The sequence below is a fragment of the Leuciscus leuciscus genome (assembly GCF_965113295.1).
Source record: "Leuciscus leuciscus genome assembly, chromosome: 5".
NCBI classification, from domain to species: Eukaryota; Metazoa; Chordata; class Actinopteri; order Cypriniformes; family Leuciscidae; genus Leuciscus; species Leuciscus leuciscus.
In genome coordinates, this window is record NC_138729.1 from 40,816,228 (window position 1) to 40,828,662 (window position 12,435).

Here is a 12,435-nt window from a genome sequence, read left to right on the forward strand (position 1 = left end):
GTCCAATGATACCGCAGCGACATCTATCGCTAATGGAACGAAGTGTACACAATCCAGTGCTTTTCTTTGTTTGACAATTCTTGCTATAGGCCTATTTTTTTTTTTCTTTCAGTGTAGGCTATTATTCTACTTGATAAAAACGTATTGCAGCGAGATTATGCGTGCAATAGAACTAGAACAGCTACGTCCGTGTGACTGTTATTCATGCACAATTGAGCATCCACATCAAAGAGCAGGGTCTCGCATTTCAAGTTCGTACAGGGCCTCGCACCCCACCTGCGACGGCGCACAATATCACATCAGCAAGAGTGCCGTTTTCCGTGCACAACTGCAAATGTGATATTTATTTTATATAACAGTTAAATTAACAATAAATGAACATTGTGAGTTATTGAACGAATCAATTTAATGATTCAATGAACAATCACTTCTTTCCTGAATGAATCGTTTGAACAAATCGGTTGAATTAATGACTCCCTCAGCTCACTTATTAAGACAGTGACTTGCCGCCACCTACTGGCAGTTTTAGTTTCACATTCAAAGTACCCTTTAATTAGAACGTTAAAATTAGAAATTAGTTCATATTTAAATATTGAATAAAAAACAACAACAACAATCTCATAGCTTTATTTATGCAATTGTAAATGCAGTGTAAATATATTAATGCCAGATCTGATGCCGCTTCTGTGTCACCTCTGCACTGCAAAGATGGATTTTGATTTAATGATTTAATTTGACTGTTAACAGTGGTATTGTTATTATTCTAATCAAATTTAATTTGAATGTTAGAATTTGACATAAAAGGTGATGCATACATCTACAAATGTCCATATATAGGTGAAAATGCCCCTGGAAATAAATTTAAGGTGGCAAATATTACCCCTTAATAAAAAATAATAATTTCTGTCACTGTTGTGAACTGACCACTGCATAGAATATAAAAAAATATGAATATCTTCTTCAGTCAGCTGTCAACAGGCCTAAACCAGCCATGGCACCCAGCACAAAAACACAATCAGTAAAATATTATCTAATGATTATCAACAAAACTTTGAAAATATCGAGACATATTTTGTCAATATTGCACACCCCTAATGCACGGTATTAATTTTGATTTCTTCGAGTCTTAAAAAGGTCTTAAAAAGCCTTAAATCTGACTTTACAAAGTGTGCAGAAACCCTGTTTAGACACATCAGTTTGTTCAAGAAGCCTACACATGGGTTTGTTCATTTATACAACAGTTTGTTCAAGTATAGGCTACATTAGTTTCCTCGAGTAGGCTACGCAATGGTTTCCTCAAGTACATATTGGTTTGTTCAAGTATATATTTGTTTGTTCTACTAAATATTCGTTTAGACACATCGGTTTGCTCAAGTATTTATTGGTTTGTTCGAGTATATATATTTTTTTCTTTTCCAAGTATACATTCACATTGTTTTGTTCAAGTATATTGGTTTCTTAAGTAGGCTATTGGTGTCTTCAAGTATTGGTTTGATCATTGGTTTGATCATTGGTTTGATTAGTTATTGTCATGATAGGTTGCAGGAAGACACACAACGATGAAGAATCAGATTCAAAGCAGCCTTTAATGGTATCCACAGGTAACTTAACACAAAGGCAGGCAAGGAAACACAACCGTAGTGTTAACGAGACCGGACAATTCACAAATGAAACACAAGGAACAAACAAAGGGAACTAATTAGGACACGGAACAGAATGAACAGAATGACTAATCAAATACTAACCATAGAAACTAATAACGAACTCAGGCAGGAAGGAAAACAGCAATGACATAAACCAAACTCAAGCAGAGCATAACTGTGACAGTATGCCCCCTCCCGGTGTTGAAGGGCAGCACTAGCATAATAACTGTTTTTTTGTTTTGTTTTTTTTTTACCATGGAGAGGGCTGTCATGAACCTAATTTTTCTATTCTTTGAAATAATTTATTTAAAGGGATCATGTCACACTAAGATCCACTTATAATGTTTGTCAAGATTTGTATTGAGCTGAATGATGACAGCACTGTTTTCTGCAGAGCTGCTTTACAGCTGAATGGAACTCATTACATAATTTATGAACTTTACACAATTACTGAACTGAATCAACTATGAACTGACTCAGCTGAATAATGACACTACTGTCTTAGAGCTGAATCTTAGAGAATTGAAGTGTGTTTGCATTATTGATCCTTATCTTTTAGTTTATCACTGTAAAGCTGCTTTGAAACAATATTGTATGAAGTGCTGTATAAATAAAGATGATCGTCTTAACTTTAAATGTTTTTATTTGATTTCTGTACCTTTTTTTGTATTAACAAGACATAGCTGCTTATACAAAGTAAGAGACCAATGACACACAAATACAAATATTAAAGTACAAATAAAGGGTAGGAAAAAAAACTACTATATCTATACATCTACATATTTTGCTGTGTAAAATCATACTACTATACAAACATTGCTTTTAAAACAAAGCAAATATGGCTGTGATGACTTCTTTCCTGTCTTGCAGTCTCTCATGTTTATTTGTTCATAGGGACAGTGCACATTAATAAACACAAAGGATCTTATATTAATACACATACACACAAAAGAGAGAGAGAAAAAAAATCACATTCTAAAAAAAACCCTAAAAAAACAAGTACATGATTCCATGCGAAAATCAGTCTAAACATACACAGTGCTACATAAGAGGTAAGAAAAATAGCGACAGGAGAAAGCAAATAACTAAGAGCAATTATTACAAAGAAGAATGACTAAAATCTGAATATTAAGATACTAATGTTGACAGTGCTTAGTAAGTAAAATAACTTAAAACTTAAAAAAAAACCATATGTATCCATGTGAAAGATGTGTCATATCTTTCTTTTTAATCTCCTTTTCATTTATTCAACTAGTTCCAGATTATTTTGGAATGAACTCTTGCCGGTTCAATTATCCCTATGCCTTAGCTTTTCTGAGTGTCTTTACCACCTTGTTCCTCAACATAAAATGTTGGCTATCATGACTTAACTTTGATTTATTAGTTTTTAAAGCAAGATCCGTTCTTTCATCAGTTTTAAAATATCTGAATTTATCCAGGGGACAGTATGTTTTTAATTTTTATGACTAAATTTGCAACTAAAATCTTTAGTGTGCTCTAATACTTTGGAGAATATTAGTCTGTCTTAGTCTTCACTTCTGAAGTCATCTAGTTTATGTTTTGGGATGCCATAAGAATCATATTTCATTAATCAATCACACTGTTTTAGTAATTGTTTCAAATTTTCATAAAAACTACAATTTGAAGAGGGAGGACTATAAATTACAATTAATACAAAGGACATTTGTGGTGATAGAATAAGATTCAGGCCAATACATTCCAAATCCATACAATTTGACCAAGCGATTTCATTACACTGGATACCAGTTTTCATCATAACTCCACCCCCCTTTGAACCAACTCTATTTTTCTTATGCAGTTTAAAAGCAGGCACTTCTAATGCTGCTGACGGGGAGTATACATGAAGCCATGTCTCAGATAAACAAAGAACATCTAAATTAGAGTCCAGTAAAAGATGATGAATTTATTTTCAAATGATTTCAATTCAATTCAATTAAAATTCATTTGTATATAGTGCTTTTCACAATACATATTGTTTCAAAGCAGCTTTACAGAAAGTGCATTTCAGAAATGTACATCGAAAAATCCAGTTAGTTAATCATGTATTCATTTAGGGCATAACATATCGCCAGCGTCGAGTCGTCTCTTCACGGGCGTTGCGTCGTCTCTTCACGGGCGTCGCGTCGTCTCTTCACGGGCGTCGAGTCGTCTCTTCACGGGCGTCGCGTCGTCTCTTCACGGGCGTCGAGTCGTCTCTTCACGGGCGTCGAGTCGTCTCTTCACGGGCGTCGCGTCGTCTCTTCACGGGCGTCGCGTCGTCTCTTCACGGGCGTCGAGTCGTCTCTTCACGGGCGTCGCGTCGTCTCTTCACGGGCGTCGCGTCGTCTCTTCACGGGTGTTTGGGCATCTGAAGTTTCCATGAGAGGCTGGATACAAACTGGAGCTGACGAACTCTATTTACCTCGGGACTAGCAACAGAAAAGTAGATGGGAAATAATTAGCGTAGCTGCTGTTCATAATATTAATGCATTCGATCTGATTCAACTATAGTATAAAAGGTAAGTAGTATGTGAATGCTTGGCTAAAGAGATGCGTCTTTAATATAGTTTTAAACTGGGACAGCGAGTCTGAGCCTCGAACAATATCAGGAAGGCCATTCCAGAGTTTAGGAGCTAAATGTGAAAACGCCCTCCCTCCTTTAGTGGACTTAGATATCCTAGGAATGACCAGAAGCCTCGAATTTAGTGATCTTAAACAGTGCAATGGATTGTAGGGCGATAGAAGTTCTGTTAAATACCCAGGAGCTAAACCATTTAGGGCTTTATAGGTCAGTAGTAATACTTTGTAATTGATACGGAACTTAATAGGTAAACAGTGTAGAGATAATAGAATTGGTGTTATATGATCATATTTTCTTGTAGGGCTGTGTTTTGGCAAGAATCTGGCGATACGATACGTATCACGATACATGGGTCACGATTCAATATATTGCAATATATTTCTATACTGTGCATAAGGCGATATATTGGGATTTTTTTTAAGTAAAATATATTTAAAAAAGACATGATGTGCATAAAAGTACACAGAAAATCAAACTGCCAGTTTGGGATTGTGGTTCACAGGTTCTTAGTGAGCAAATTTTGATATGCTCAAAAGAAAATAGGTAGCCTACATAGCCCCTGTCACAATACAAAACAACAACGTGAACTGGACGAAAATGAATGAAAGTGGATGAAAGTGAACAAAATGAATGTGTCATATATTGAAATCAAGTTTTATGTGATAAAAGATTTTAAAAGAACTGGACGCGCGAATGAGGCGAACCGCGCCGCGCTAAACGACTCATTCGTGCTGCAAGACCTCCAGACGCGCGTAAACGCGTCTTTGCATTGACTTAACATTGAAATCACTCGCGCCAGACGCTCTATTCGCGTTTGGTGTGAACGATGCACGCAATTACATTTAGAAATAGACAAGCTTTGTTTCCAAATGCACCAAGCAAAGATATCCTTTCAATTGAAAAAACTTTTATAAAACCAGCCAATATAATCACGATAAACACATCCAAAATGAAATATTTAACATATATATAACAACTGCACAACGTCTAATTTGTAAACAAAATGATTTACGCACTAAATCCAGCATAAACTCTGGCACAATCTGCATATGTTTAAACTCTCAAGACAGACGTCACATCCCGAACCTCACAGCAATTGGCTGCCGACTGCGTTTTTCGCTTGATATTTGTATAAAGTCGAGAACTGCCCAACTTTTTGACGCTCTTGGCTGCCGACTGCGTTTTTCGCTTGATATTTGTATAAAGTCGAGAACTGCCCAACTTTTTGACGCTCTCGGTCGCTCTCAAAGCTTTCTCCGGTCCGCTGTCAATCCTAAAATGTCCAGTGGACACGCACCGTTATAGGCGAGCCTGGCGAGGACACTAGTGGTGCGTCTCAGCATAGCTATCTAGTGGTAGGGATTTAAACAACATAAACGTGAACCACTGTCTTACGGTCTTACCATGAATATTTTTGGACGTAAAAATTTTTTTTTAAAAATCGATATTGCGTTTTTGAAAATCGATACAGTATTGCAAAATAAAATATCGCGATACTCAAGTGTATCGATTTTTTCTTACACCCCTATTTTCTTGACCTAGTAAGAACTCTAGCAGCTGCATTTTGGACTAACTGTAGCTTGTTTATTGAGGATGCAGGACAACCAGCTAATAAAGCATTACAGTAATCCAGTCTCGAGGTCATGAATGCATGAACTAACTTTTCTGCATCAGAAACAGATAGCATGTTACCAGGGGCGGATTAAGGTTGTCAGGGGCCCCTAGGCTGCTCTTTGTGTGAGGCCCTCTCTCTCTCTCTCATCACTTGCTGTTGTCTCTCTCTCATCACTTGCTGTTGTCTCTCTCTCTCTCTCTCATCACTTGCTGTTGTCTCTCTCTCTCTCTCTCATCACTTGCTGTTGTCTCTCTCTCTCTCTCTCATCACTTGCTGTTGTCTCTCTCTCATCACTTGCTGTTGTCTCTCTCTCTTCACTTGCTGTTGTCTCTCTCTCTCTCATCACTTGCTGTTGTCTCTCTCTCTTCACTTGCTGTTGTCTCTCTCTCTTCACTTGCTGTTGTCTCTCTCTCTCTTCACTTGCTGTTGTCTCTCTCTCTCTCATCACTTGCTGTTGTCTCTCTCTCTCATCACTTGCTGTTGTCTCTCTCTCATCACTTGCTGTTGTCTCTCTCTCTCTCATCACTTGCTGTTGTCTCTCTCTCTTCACTTGCTGTTGTCTCTCTCTCTTCACTTGCTGTTGTCTCTCTCTCTCTCATCACTTGCTGTTGTCTCTCTCTCTCTCTCATCACTTGCTGTTGTCTCTCTCATCACTTGCTGTTGTCTCTCTCTCTCTCATCACTTGCTGTTGTCTCTCTTCACTTGCTGTTGTCTCTCTCTCATCACTTGCTGTTGTCTCTCTCTCTTCACTTGCTGTTGTCTCTCTCTCTTCACTTGCTGTTGTCTCTCTCTCATCACTTGCTGTTGTCTCTCTCTCATCACTTGCTGTTGTCTCTCTCTTCACTTGCTGTTGTCTCTCTCTCTTCACTTGCTGTTGTCTCTCTCTTCACTTGCTGTTGTCTCTCTCTTCACTTGCTGTTGTCTCTCTCTCATCACTTGCTGTTGTCTCTCTCTCATCACTTGCTGTTGTCTCTCTCTCTTCACTTGCTGTTGTCTCTCTCTCTTCACTTGCACTTGCTGTTGTCTCTCTCTCATCACTTGCTGTTGTCTCTCTCTCTTCACTTGCTGTTGTCTCTCTCTCATCACTTGCTGTTGTCTCTCTCTCTCTCTCTCTCTCTCTCTCTCTCTCTCTCTGTGCGCATGTGCTGAGTGAGTGGGCGGAGTTGGCGTCTGAGTGAGTGAGTTTCCAACGTGTGAGTGTTTTCTAACTTTTCTTATTATTGGTTTTTGTTTATGAGTATTTGTTTTGTATTTGTTGTTTGTTGTGCAAAGAAAGAATAGTTTGAGAACAGTAGTTTTGGTACGCAGCCGCCTGCTTTTGCTGGCTGGCATGGCGGTACCGGCGTCGTCAGTTTTTGATAAACTGAGTCGACGGCATGGGATTAAAATACTTGCCGAAACACAATGCTCAGTGGAGCAGTGTAGTTTAGCGGTGGCAGATGTGGTGGGATGTGAGAGTATAATATCTGCATCTCGGATGAACAGCGCTGTTGTGTTGTTTTTAGACAGCACTGATAAAGTGAATTTAGTGGTAGAAAATGGCATTGTGATCAATGATACTTTCACCCCAGTGATGCCGCTTGTGCAACCGGCAAAGAGAGTAACGCTTTCAAATGTGCCGCCGTTTATTAAAGATGAAACGTTGGAAAGAGAACTGTTGAGGCATGGTAAAATCATGTCAAAGATTAAAAAAGTCCCAATGCGGTGTAATTCTCCCATGTTGCAGCATGTGGTATCTTTTAGACGACATGTGTACATGATTCTAAATAATGATAATGAAGAACTGAACCTGGTTATGAAATTTAAAGTTGATAATTTTGGTTACGTGATTTTTGCGACCTCTAGTGTGATGAAATGCTTTGGTTGTGGGAAAGAAGGTCACATTATTAGGGCATGCCCAGATAAAGAAATACGGAGTGCAGCTCAGGATAATGTGGCAACTGAAGAGACGAGCGCCGACAATAGTGATAGAGCGCGTAATCCCGAACCCGCTGCGGAGAGCAACGGTAGTGAAGTTGCGGAGATGGAGGTGAATACTATGGTAATTGACGATGCAAATAAGGTTGTAAATGGCGATGCAAATACCGTGGTAAATGCGGTCGTAAATATTGTTCCAAATGGTGGTGAAGGAAAAGATGAATCAGTACAGGAAAACAATGTTGCTGCTGTTGTGGCTGAGGCGGGTTGTGATGATTTGGATATGGCGGAGGATGAATCTATTTTCAAAACTCCAGCAATAAAAAGAAAGATAAGCAAAAGAGGGAGAAGGAAAAAAGCGAAGAAAGTAGTGGATGGTAACGGCTTAAACGTTGAGGAGGTTGAAGTCGATTCAGACACTAGTTGTCTTGATGAGTCTGCCCAGGGAAGTGAGTGTGAGTCTTCTGACTCTTCTGTGGCTGTGAGGAGGTCAGGAAGAATTGCTTATTATACTTTGGAGAAAATAAAGATATTTCTACAGAACACTAAAGGAATGAAAGGGGTGAAAGCAGAGGATTTTTTCCCGGATAGGCAAAAATTCTTGGACTCAGCTAAAATATTGATGAAGGACACAGGGGAGGGTGGATTTACAGATCAAGAAATTTTCAGATTAAAGAAAATACTGCATAAAATCAAACTAAATATGCTTAATGAAGAATTTGAGATGGCTTGATTTTTTTTTCCCCTTTGTTTTTCTTATCTGTGTTTGTTGTCCTGTACAGACGTTTTTTCCCACTATAATGAGCAGAGTTAAAGTAGGTACTTTGAATGTAAATGGAGCAAGGGATGTTCATAAAAGGGCAATTCTTTTTCAATTGATAAAACAAAAAAAAATTGATGTTATGATGATACAGGAAATTCATAGTGACTGTGTTAATGAAATTGAATGGAAGAAGGAATGGGAAGGTGAAATTATATTGAGCCACAAAAGTGCGGTTAGTGGAGGAGTGGCTGTTCTCTTTCAGAAGAATTTTATGCCGATATCCTACGAAGTTGAAAATGTGGTGGATGGGCATCTAATGATTGTAAAGGCACAGTTTGAGAAATTAAAGTTAGTCTTTATTAACATCTATGCTCCTACTTTAGGGGTAAATAGAGTGGTTCTTTTAAATGAAGTTGATACTTTATTGTCAAATTGTCATACTGAGGATTATATGTTCATGGGTGGGGATTTTAATTGTACTGAGAATTACAATTTAGATCGAAATCATTCAGAGCCACACATGCCGTCACAGAGAGCGATGGTTAAGCTTAGTAATGCACATGACCTGTGTGATATTTGGAGAGCTTTTAATGGAAATGAGAGACAATATACTTGGGCACAGACAAGAGAAAATTCTATTTCATTGGCCAGGCTTGACAGATTTTATTGTTTTAAACATCAATTTAATATTGTTAAAAGTGATATAAATGTGATATAAAATCCGTAGTTTTTTCTGATCATTCCATTGTCATTGTTACTGGTTTTATTGCCAATATAAAATCTAAAAGTGCGTATTGGCATTTTAATGTTTCTCTTCTTGAAGATAAATTTTTTAAGGAGGTTTTTTGTGAGTTTTGGAAAACTTTTAAGGTGAAGAAAAAATGTTATACCTCAATTCAACAATGGTGGGACTGTGGGAAAATTCAAATACAGCAACTGTGCCAACAATACACATTCAATGTATCCCGGGATATTGCAAGATCATTGGAAGAATTAGAGATTGAAATTGTGAAATTACAGAGTTTAGTAGATTCTACAAGGAATCAAAGATGGTTTGATGCTCTTAAATCCAAGAGAAGAGTAATGAATGATCTGTTAGGTATTCAAGCGCAGGGTGCGTTGATTCGTTCACGCTTTCAAAGTGTTGTACAAATGGATTCCCCTACTAAGTATTTTTTTGGTTTAGAGAAAAAAAGTGGCCAAAGTAGGTATATTCATACTCTCCTTTCAGATAGTGGACAAGAACTCACAGTTTTGAGTGAGATTAGAAAAAGGGCTAGGCTATTTTATGCTGATTTGTATAAAAGTGAGGTTAAGGAAGAGGAGGATTTGAATAAAGTTTTCCTTGAAGACCTGCCTAAAGTTTCAAAAGGTGCGAACACTAAGTTAAAGAGGCCTTTATCTAAAGGAGAACTTTACGCAGCTCTAAAAAGTATGGAAAATGGTAAAACACCTGGGATTGATGGTCTCCCGGTGGATTTTTATAAAACATTTTGGGATGTTTTGGGAGATGATTTACTGCAAGTGTTTAATAATAGCCTAGCTGAAGGTCACCTGCCGATGAGTTGCAGGAGGGCTGTCATCACGCTCCTGCCGAAAAAAGGTGATCTAAGAGAGATTAAAAATTGGCGGCCTGTTTCACTATTATGTGCTGATTTTAAGATTCTTTCAAAGACTTTGGCGAATAGAGTTAGAGAAGTAATTGGGGATATTATCCATATTGATCAGACATACTGTATACCTAACAGATCTATATTTGATAATGTTTATTTGATTAAGAATATTTTGGATGTTTCTAGTCTTTTGAACATAGATACTGGATTGATCTCTTTAGATCAGGAAAAAGCGTTCGACAGGGTTGAGCATCTTTACCTTTGGAATATGCTGGAAGGATTTGGTTTTGATAAAAGTTTTATTGACATTATTAAAGTTTTGTACCGGGATATTGGAGTGTTTTTAAGGTTAATGGTGGTTTGAGTGGACCTTTTAAAATCTCACGTGGAATTAGACAGGGTTGTGCTTTGTCAGGCATGTTATATGCTATGTCAATCGAACCTCTATTAGTAAGAATGAGAAATCGAATTGAGGGGTGGGATTTGCCTTTTTCTGGAATGTCCTTTAAATTATGTGCTTATGCAGATGATATTGTTGTTTTAATAAAGGGTCAAAAAGATTTAGAAGTTTTACAGTCAATTATTAAAGATTTTAGTTTGATTTAATCTTCTAAAGTAAATTGGACAAAGAGTGAGGCAATTGCGTTTGGAAATTGGGAAAAAGGTCTACCCACATTACCTGCTGGGTTATCATGGAATAAAAAAGGTTTTAAATACCTTGGAGTTTATTTAGGTAACAATGAAATGTTGCAGAAGAATTGGGAAGGTTCTTTGGAGAAAGTGCAAGGTCGACTTGAAAAATGGAGGTGGCTCCTGCCGAAATTGTCTTACAGAGGAAGAACTTTAATAATAAATAATCTAGTAGCTTCTGCTTTGTGGCATCGGCTGGCTTGTGTTGACCCCCCTGCTGTTTTTTTTGGAAAATTGCAGTCGATTCTGGTTAACTTCTTTTGGGACAAACTGCATTGGACTCCACAGAGTGTGCTGTTCCTTCAAAAGGAAGAAGGAGGACAAGGACTAGTTCACCTGGCAAGTAGGGGTGCAACGTTTCGTCTTCAATATATCCAAAGATATTTAACTGGACCCAAAAACCTTGTCTGGAGAGAGGTAACCAGCACAATTTTAAAGCAGGTTGGAGGACTAGGACTGGACTCTACGTTGTTTTTAATGGACTGTAACAAAGTGCCAGTAAATGGACTACCTCCTTTTTATAAAGGACTTTTTAAAGTCTGGAGCTTCTTTACAAAGCAGAGGTTGAAATCCAATGATTCACTCTTTTGGTTATTAGAAGAGCCTTTAATAGGCGGAGCTCGTTTTGATGTGTCTTGTGAATCCTTACCTGGAATAAGTTACATGTTGAGGGATAAGAAAATTATAAAGTTAAGACAACTTGTTGATATTAGTGGAGTTGATTTTAACAATGTTGAAGAGCTGGCCTCACATGTGGGTATGGTGTCTCTTCGAAAAGTCAATGTGTTTGTGGATCTGATTAAACAGAGATTGACTGCTGAGGAAAGAACACTTCTTAGAGATTATTGGAGTGGACAAAGTACTCCTACAGGGATGGACTCATATCCTGATATGTATATCACACCTGATTTTCAAGGATTTTCTGGACCTTTATTAATGTTGAATGGATTACATGTTTTGAAACTATATGAAGTGAAAGGGAAACAATTATATAAATGTTTTGTGAAGGTTTTAAATAAAAAGGTGTTAAATGGAAGAGTGGACAATGTATGGAAAGACAAATTGGGAGTAGAAGAAGATTGTAAACCAAACTGGAGAGTGTTATACAAACCACCATTAACAAAAAAAGCAGGAGATATTCAGTGGAAGGTTTTGCATGGCACAGTTGCTGTTAATGCCTTTGTTTCTGTCATTAATCATAATGTGCAGAGTGGATGTCCTTTTTGTGATTTGAGAGAAACTGTCTTTCATTGTTTTATGGAATGTGACAGATTGGTCGACTTATTTAGTGTACTTAAGGGGTTGTTTTTTAAATTTGGAGAAGTGTTCTCGTTTAAGAGTTTTATTTTTGGACCAAAATATTACTTTTCAATTAGAAAGAAAAGCCAGCTTTTAAATTTTTTGGTGGGTCAAGCTAAACTGGCCATTTATATTAGCAGAAAGAACAAGATTGAAAGTAAAACTGGACAAGAAGTACTATTAATGTTTAAAGAGTTTGTGAAGGTCAGAATTTTGGTCGATTATAAATTCTATAAAGCTATGAATAATTGTGAGTTTTTTCTGGATCAGTGGTGCTATAATGAGACTCTTTGTACACTATTTGAAGACAACCT